Here is a 10,029-nt window from a genome sequence, read left to right on the forward strand (position 1 = left end):
CAAACACACTAATTGACAAGCTAGGATGCAGTGGCTGACAGAGAAGCACAGGCAGAGATCCACGTAACGCTCAATTAATATTGACGTGCCTTAGAGAGGAAATCCTAGCACTTACTGCAATACTACAGAGGACCAGTGGGTGTCAGTCCGTCTGGGGCAGTGCTCAGTTTTTCTGCTCCACATATTCTCAGGAGAAGGGCTGACGCTGGTGGGACCGAGGGAGAAACTCAGCATCAAACAATATGCACTGACAATATTTACACAGTGTATTTCCAACCAATATGGAATATCTGAATTCACATTTTTGAGGAAGTGAGAGAGAGACAGAGAGAGAGAGAGAGAGAGAGAGAGAGGGAACAGGACATAGTTTTGGAGGAGGAGAGGGCGAGGGATTTTGAGATAGCCCTCTCCCACACATACTGCACTAATTGCGTTTTCCCAGAGTAGAATTGAGTTCCAGAGGAAGAGAGAAAGGCCAGAGGCTTTTCATAATTGTATCGACAGGAAAATGAATATGATGAATCGCGTTCATTCAGAACGTCCTGGATTTATTGTCTTTTCCTCCGGGCATTAATCGCTGTGAGAGGGAGAGAAATAAAAGAGGAAAGGAAAGAGGAGAGAGAGACCCCCCCCCACACACACACACACAAACACGCACACACACACACGCACACACACACACACACACGTTGAATCAGCAGCAGACTTAAGACCCAAGCTTCTTAGGTCCTTTGTAACCAACAGTAACTGAGTTTTCATTGCCTGTTCGTGTCTCTGAGACCCAGTGTTGGCGGAGACTAGATGAAACTTTGTTCAGGCAAAGTTCAGTGGCTCAGTGACTGAAGAGTCATGCAATGTCGACCCTACTCGCCTCCCTTTCTGCATCCTATGACTCGCACTATCCCCTTTCCTCCTGGCCAGTTCGGTCCTCCCCTTCTGCTCCATAGCTGAGTGACTAGTTGCTAGCTTACAGAACAGGGCTGCTGAAAAACTCAACTTCCTGAGACTCTATCATCCTTTCTCCCCCCCACTCAATCTCTGCGGATGACTTAGTCAACCAATTTGAAAAGAAGGTTAATGACATGCACTCCTCATTCCCTCAGCCTATTGAGTCCACGGGTCTCACTCACACAGAACTTCCCTATGCTTTGACCTCTTTCTCCCCTCCTGTGACTAATGAGGTCTGGCCACCCGACAACCTGCCCGCTCGACCCCATCCCCTCCTCCCTTCTCCAGACCATCTCTGGAGACCATCTCCCGTTCCTCACTTCCCTCATCAACTCAACCCTGAGTTCCCTCTAACTTCAAAATGGCCCCAGTCCCCTCCTCAAGAAACCAACATTTGACTCATCTGACGTAAAAAACAAGACCTGTATCCCTTCTTTCTTTTCTTTCCAAAACACTTGAGCATGCTCTGATCAACTCTCTCCCAGCTCGATCTTCTTAACCCTAACCAGTCAGGCTTCAAGACGGGTCACTCAACCGAGACTGCTCTACTCTGTGTTACGGAGACTCTCCGCACTTCCAAAGTTGACTCTCTCTCCTCTGTTCTCATCCTCCTAGATATATCCGCTGCCTTCTACACCATGAATCATCAGATCCTCCTCTACACCCTCTCAGGACTGGGCGTCTCAGGCTCTGCACACTCTTGGATTACATTCTACCTGGCAGGCCACTCCTACCAGGTGACATGGAGAGGATCTGTGTCTGCTACTTTCTAGGATCTGTGTCTGCTACCTACTTTCACTACTGGTGTCTCCCAGGGCTCGGTCCTAGGCCCTCTCCTCTTCTCTCTATGCACCAAGTCACTTGGCTCCCTCATATCCTCACATGGTCTCTCCTATTATTACTATGATGATGATACTCATCTACTTTTCTCCTTTCCCCCTTCTAATACCCAGGAGATGACACACATCTCTGAATGCCTGGCAGATATCTCATGGATGTTGGCCCACCACCTAAAACTCAACCTCGACAAGACGGAGCTCCTCTTCTTCCCTGGGAAGGCCTGTCGGCTCAAAGTCCTCTCCGTCACGGTTGACAACTTCACAGTGTCGCCCTCCCAGAGTGCAAAAAACCTTGGCATGACCCTGGACAACACATGGTCGTTCTCTGTAAACATCAAAACATCAAACCCTCGCTCCTGAGGGTTCATGCTCTACAGCATCCGTAGAGTACGACCCTACCTCACACAGGAAGCGGCACAGGTCCTAATCCAGGCACTTGTCATCTCCCGTCTGGACTACTGCAACTCACTCTTGACTGGGTTCCCCACTTGTGCCATCAAATCCCTGCAACTTATTCAGAATGCTGCAGCCCACCTAGGTTTCAATGGCAAGAGGACCTGCCATTGACTACCGTCAGGCTATGCTCAAACCCTACACCCGAGCACTCCGTTCTGCCACCTCTGGTCTCTTGGCCCTCCCACCCCTACCGGAGGTCAGCTCCCGCTCAGCCCAGTCCAAGCTCTTCTCTGTCCTGGCACTCCAATGGTGGAACCAGCTTCCCCCTGAAGCTAGGACTACAGAGTCCCTGCCCATCTTCCAAAAACACCTGAAACCCTACCTCTTCAAATATCATCTTAAATAATCACCCTCCTCACCTCGACCCCCCCCCCCCCCCCTTCTAGTGTAGACTTCCCTGATACCTACTTTATTGAGGAAACATGTTCTTATTATGCCTGTGATATGTGGTTGTCCCACCCAGCTATCTTAAGATGAAAGCACTAACTGTAAGTCGCTCTGGATAAGAGCATCTGCTAAATGACTCAAATGTCAAATTTACATAAGTCAACCAAGTTACACACTGCCTCAGACACACCAGGGAAATGGCTAGTCTCAGTACAGTAGGTACTCTTTAGGATAGCATTTTTATGTATGAGTCCAAATAGTCAACATAAAGTGAAACATGTTGTTTTTTTTTCATTTTTCTGCATTTTTGTGAACTTTCAAAAAAAGGTATTCTGCATTTGATCCACTAATATCTCAGGCTATTTCCTAAGTCCTTACCCCTCCATTCACAGCTACAACTACCTCCCTCCCTCTCTCCCTCTACCAGAGTGCTCTGACTCCAGATGAATCCAGAGCTCATAAAGTGTGTGTTTGAGACCCATCCATCATGCTTGTGTGAGAGAGGGAGGGCAGGAGAGTGAGACAGGACTAAAACAAGTGTGGGCGGTGTGTGTCTGTGCGTGCGTGCGTGTGTGTGTGTGCACGTGTGCACGTGTGCACGTATGTCTGCTTGCGTGTGTCATTGGGGTTGTGGTCGACTCCATTCCTGATATGAAAGTGTCTGTGTTTTGAAAAAGTGATGTGTTCGTACCACAGGAGGCTGCTGAGGGGAGGGCGGCTCATAATAATGGCTGGAACAGAGCGAACAATTTATTTGATATCGTTCCACTGATTCTGCTCCAGTCATTACCACAAGCCCGTCCTCCCCAATTAAAGTGCCACCAACCTCCTGTGGTATGTACGTATGAAAGTACATTTGTGTGTGCCTGCAAACCTCAAACGCAATAAGCAGGTGATAGCTGGTGATATCCTGCATTTACAAAACATTATCGGTGGAGTTCATGGCTGGTTGTATTGGGCTTTAATGACTACTCCATCCATTTAGTATGATGATATTCACAAAACCCCTTATTTAAGAATATTCCCAGTCACAAATCCCCTTCACTAACCTCTGCACCAGGTTAGGTGACTAGCCCCCATACTCTTACACACACACACACACTCACACACACACACAGGATCCAAAATCCAGAATGTTTGGATGGACTGACGTTACCTCTATCAGATATATTAGCCATCTCTCTCTGATGGATATTTCAAGCTAAGAGGAAAAATGGAGGGGAGCACTGAGAGAGAAAAGGGGAGAGAAAGAGATGGATGAGGCCTATCGTAAACAAACAAAGCGATAAAAGGGTGGAATAAAGAGAGCGTTTATGAGTAGATGGAGGGTGAGAGAGAGAGAAAGGAGAGAGATGGATGGATGAGGGAGGTGGTGGGCCCCAGGCAAGGCACTCAGAGAGGGGATGGAGCCAGAAGAGGTAGAGGGCAGGGCTCTGGGCTACTGCCCCCAGGCAGGGCAGGTGGGACAGCAGGGGGAAACTGGTGGCTCAACAGCTTGCTCCACCCTGAGGGCCCAGCAGGCCAGGAAAAAGCAGGGGGCTGAAGTAACGCTGCTGCCAAGGAGAGGGAGGCCACTGCTGGTGGCAGCTGGTCCTGGCTCCCCCCCACCAGCAGGCAGCAGGCAGGGTGAGAAGGTCAAAAGCCAGTCGTTAGGAGGACAAAGGGAGGCACAGCGACAAGAGAGGATAATCGGCTTTTATTGAGTGCCGTTGACAAGGCTTACAGTGCTGCCGACACTGACACCACACACACAGACATCCCTTGCCCCGCGGGTGGGCGTGAGCAAAACACAAACACACGAATGCACAGAGACACACATGAACACTCACACACGAGCACGCACACTCGTGCACACACACAATAACACACATTATTGCTCCATATCTGTCATTATGACCCATCTCCTCCTATGCTTTTCAGCGCACCACACCACCACACGACCCCTCACCCCTTCCTCCTTGTTTTTCATTAGCGTGGTAAGCAGCCACGCGTTCAACCATCAGGGGAGCGGTTCTGCACTCCACAGCACTTAACATCAGAGATCTGCGTCATGTCCTTCACTGACCTATCATCGAGAACTACATTCTACCTAAATCTACCTCACTACTCTTTACATGATCCAAATCTAGAAATTCAAAAAACGAATGAATCCTTCATTCTCATGTAAAAGCCTTTTCCTACAACACACACCATGTGATCCAAGGATTTATTTTCGTATCAACACTGTACCTCTCGTATCATGCCTCTCACCTTTCCATCACTGTTGTCCCATAACCCTGTCCTACAGACCCAACACCCTTCCCCTCTCTCCCCCATCATGCTCTATTGTGTTACAGAGCTCAGAGACACTCAAACATTTGCATTTTAAAACTAATCTCCACTTACCCAAGTATCAAACTCTACCCAAGTATACACACTACTCTTGGACACTAATCCCTTTTCGACACTGACAACAAGCTGAAAAGGACTGAAGACAAACTTCAATATCCAAATCCGGACCAGAGACATAACCAACGTTAGTGTCGTCAATATGCAGAGCATGACGTGTTAAGCCCTCTCACGCGACCGGGCCGTTATGTGAAACCAAAGCCCTGTACCCCTCTGTTTAGTGAGGTTACAAGACACACAATCAACCATGAGGAAGACAAGGAGATCGCTTCCGATTGCAGCTCGTCTCCACAGAGCGTGGCACGTTAAACTCGGCTCAATCAAGCGTGGCTCTGCTGAGCGGGGCGGGGGGGGGGGGGTCCAGCCTGGTAATGTGATACACACACACTCAGCCCTGTGAACATGATTGCTATGTTACTGTCTGTCTGCCTGTCTGAGCGTCTATCTCCCCCCCCACCAGCCCTCATACCCTGTCGCAAGAGAGAGAGAGAGAGAGAGAGAGAGAGAGGGAGAGAGAGAGAGAGAGAGGCAGAGCCTCTCTCCAGGGGGTAGTGGGCAGAGAGGGTATACATTTCCTCCCTCAGGCAGACCCTCTTTCTGCTCTTTGTTCCTTAAATACTCCCAACTAGCAGGTTACTCTGGAGCATGGACCATTGTCTTAAACAGCTGTCAGTCTCACTATCATTATCTGTCTCCCCTCCACTGTGTTTAGCCATCCCTTTTTTCTTTCAGCCTTCATAATCAAGTGCAGCAGGCATTTCTGCAACCCCAACTGTCTGACTGGACTCTGCTGGAGGCCGCAAATGCTGAGGTCTGCTTCCTCTTATTCCTTCTTCCTCCTTTCCCTCCTCCTCTCCCTCCCCATCTCTCCTCCTCCTCTCCCTCACCCCTGGGACGGAGTTAGAAGACTACGAGGCACATTTACCCGTTTTTTGTCCATTGAACCATCACCGTCACTGTAGTTGAATTACTCTGTAAACATCCAGGGTAATGGTCAACATTGTTCCCCGGTGAAAACAGACTTGCTGCTAATCTAAATCACATTCCCGCTTTCTTGAGAAAAGTTGAATGTTGGGTTCATCCTTTCACGCTAAAATGTCAAAATCAAGTTGAACACATTGGGAAACACATTGACAGTTTACATGACCTTTAAATTCTAATTCCCTTAGTTGACTAATTGTAACTGTTATAACACGTTATAACTATACTCATACAGTACAACAACATGGCACTATGTCCCTAATTTCCCAAATGAACTTGAATGGTGTCCAATGCCTGTATAAACAGGTAATCAGACTGACCGAACAGCTGTAAAACAACACAACTGGTGTTTGTATTAAATCCTTCCCTTGTGCTTTACAGCCATTGTATGTCAATTATATTTCATTCGTGATACAATTACTAAATGAATGTTTCCGAACACAAATTAAAGCATGTTTGCTAGCTATAACTAATAAGACTACATATACATTGGAGACATTTATACAATTGAATATATGACCAGAGTTTAGGCCTGCTATTCATTCTTCCTGGAGATTCTAGGATTGGTGTGAACATTTCTGAGGTCCTACATATCCTTGAGGTGTCATATTACCCTCTAAACCCCTCTGTAAACAGGGCAATTTGATTTGTTTTATTCTCAGCATCTCAGCGGCAGATGCAACATAAGATTAGATTTGAAAAACACCATAAATTACTTTTTTTTTTTTTGCAGACTACTGTAAATATGAATCAATTAATAAAACTGGAGGACAATTGATGCCGTGAATGTGTTTGTTTTGGCTTTAAATTGTGTGAGGGTGTCTGGTTGCGTGTCATTTGCAGGCCATTAATAAGTAATGGAGGCCTTGTTTTAAGAGCAGATGCTGTTTGAACAACTGTGCGTGCGTGCGTGCGTGCATATGTCGGTATGTAAGTGCATTTGTGTGTGTGTGTGTGTATGTCTATTTTCTGCTCATGTCTGTGCAGCTGTGAGTACTCTGAGTGAGTCCATTGGCATATGTGTGGGTAATGGAAAGGATGCAACAGCAGCAGATACTTCCAGACTGATGGCCATAGAGAAAACCTCCTTGGGATTGATGACCTCAGGAAGGGCGAGTGTGTGTGCGTGTGTGTGTGTGTGTGCATGTTTGTGCAGGTGCGCATGTGTGCAGGTAATTGTAGTTCATTAACACAAACTTTCATTCATTAGATTTACATTTGACATTTTAGGCTCTTATCCAGAGCGACCTGGTCCTCAAATGGAGTGGCAGTGTTGCCTAGTGGTTAGAGTGTTGGACTAGTAACCGGAAGGTTGCAAGTTCAAACCCCCAAGCTGACAAGGTACAAATCTGTTGTTCTGCCAGTTAACCCATCATTGAAAATAAGGATTTGTTCTTAACTGACTTGCCTAGTATAATGAAGATTAAATTTTAAAAATGCAGCAATGTTCAATCTATCAGTTCTCCATGTCATTTTTCATCTGGTGACTGCAAGGAAAGTAGAGCTTAGTTCAATATATTTCTACACTACTTCTTCTGTACAATTATCAATATTGTACTATTGACACTGACCACCAATGGGACAAGGCAATATTCACACAAACACCGCACTGAGCTTTTTTAGGTTTATTACTGTGCCAGCGACTCCATATTACATAACTGTATGCCATTGTGTTGGATGGTAATGTAATCTGGAGTTGAGGCCAAACACATATTACTTTACGTGATTAAAACACACATTGAAGTTAACTCATACCTCCAGCATGCCAAAGTGTTTAACCTTGGGTGTGCTTGTGAGACAGACTGTTATTTTCCCTCCACAACTTTTGAAACCCACTGAGAAATGGGCGATCAAACCGATGGATTGACCCAAAATAAATGAAAGCATGAAATCCCTCCATCTTCCCCCCCAAAAAAAGATAAGATAACAGAGGCATGCGAGATGCTAGAGTAATTACTGCGATCTGCATATGAGGGTGCGCGTGCCGGACCGCCCCTGGTGCTGTTTTTATTGCGTGTGTCTGCCTTTATCAATTTCGCCATGCATGGGTAATGGGAAATCTGGCAGGCTCGCAGCTAAAGCGCAGCAGACAATATGCAAAAAGGCGACGCTGCTTTTGAATAATAAATGATGCGCTTTTATAGCGCCTCTAAAACGCCTCTGATGGTACAATATGAAAAGGCTATGATAAGTAATAGTGCATTTAAAAAGGATCTAGTATATTTTTATTACTACGTTTAAAAAAAGCCGAGAATGAGGGAGACGGGGAGGGGGAAATGGGTTGAAGGAGGAGGGGTTGGAGTGAGAGAGATATCAGTATGATTGCAATAAAAGGAATGGAAGAGAAAAACGCCGAAATTCCCTCCCAGCGAAATAACCTGCTTAATGAAAGTTTACCGTCTCTCGTTTTTTTCCTTTGCCACTCTTGTCTCCTCTTATGAAATATTAACTACGTTTTTATATAAAGCTCTAAAGCTTAATGCCCTTTCATATTTTGCCATTGTTTTTCTTGTCGTTCTCTACCATATTATTTTCTGGGCTTTAATGGAGCTGCTTTTAATTTGGTTTACATTGTGCGTCATATGCGCCTTCTGCGGTGTGCAGGCAGACTGACAAATTTTACTCCGGGATTTGAGATCAATGGTCGAGTATACAGAATATGGCATGCTTTTTCCTAGTCCTTCAGTTTTCTTCATGTCTTCTGGTCGTTGTCAATGCCCCAATAGTAAGCATAGGTCTAATGGGGATGGTGATGAGGATGGCGAATGAGTGCAGTATTTTACGTTTTTTAATAAATAAAATAAAAATAATTGGGGGTTATGCAATATGCATTAGACACAATAGATGAAAATGCTTTAAACATGCACATTAAGCAAGGGTCAGAGAGGGCTCTGGGCTGGCGGTGAAGGGTTATCCATGTTCACCACTAAGCGCCATGGGATGACGTAAGTGTCCTCAGCCACTGGCTGAGCGCAGGTCTCAGTGGAATGGTGCTTCCTAGCATCAGCACTCACTAATGGTCTATTAAAATATCAACTACTTCAAAGTAAACGGATTTTTCCTCGGTCAGCTTGAATCCCCTGAAGCTAATCAAACGCGGTGGCCAGGCCCTAGGAGCATAATCGCTTTTACGCGGCAGATTACAAGGAACCACTTAGATCCCATGTCAGCAGATCCGGTGTCCTGGCGCTCCCCGTTCAGTTAGCGCGTGGAGTGGAAACTGTTTTCCTCCGGTATAAATAAACGGTGTCCCCGTGCCACTCTTGACCGCCAGCACAAAGTAACCCCACAAAATCTTTAAAAACTGAATTTGAGCCCTGTTTAACATGAATTCGTATAACGAACTAATAGGCCTAATAATGGCAATATTTTCAATTCATCAAATTGAACAAATACCAGGTCTAATTTTAGCTTATATCCTAACCTGAAACATTGGCATAATAAACCATTGCGATGCGTGTGATTTTTAATAAGCTAGTTGTTTTCACTGAATCTGAAAAACATGCCTTTTGAAAACAAAAAGAAATCATGGCTTATAGAATAGTAAATAGGCCCGTGCCCTTCAGGCTAATATTTAGCATTGAAACGACCAGCTACTTCGTTGGAGTGCATGGAGTTTAAAATCTAGAAGCAGCTGATCTACTATTAGGCTATAGATCAAAGCTCAAATTCACGACTGATATGATTCGACAGTTTAAGTGAATGAAACATATACATATATATATATATATTTTTTTTACAAAATAGGCCTATGATATCCCATCTTCAGATCAACCGTATAAGGCACGTGAAAACCATCTCAGCTCTTCATCGAATCAATATTCTACGCTATGTATATAATTAATAACATCCTAATAGGATGATGATAATAGTAATAATAATAGCAATAATAATAATAATAATAGAGCTTAATGTTTTATAGTAAATCAAATCAGTTCATTTTCGTTGTATGAAAACCATCGAACTTCCACTCTGAATTGAATCAAGTTGACCTCAGCCCCGGTGAAAAGTCTATGGTTGCGTCCAAAAT

Source organism: Oncorhynchus nerka, linkage group LG10, assembly GCF_034236695.1.
Source record: "Oncorhynchus nerka isolate Pitt River linkage group LG10, Oner_Uvic_2.0, whole genome shotgun sequence".
In the NCBI taxonomy this organism is placed as follows: domain Eukaryota; kingdom Metazoa; phylum Chordata; class Actinopteri; order Salmoniformes; family Salmonidae; genus Oncorhynchus; species Oncorhynchus nerka.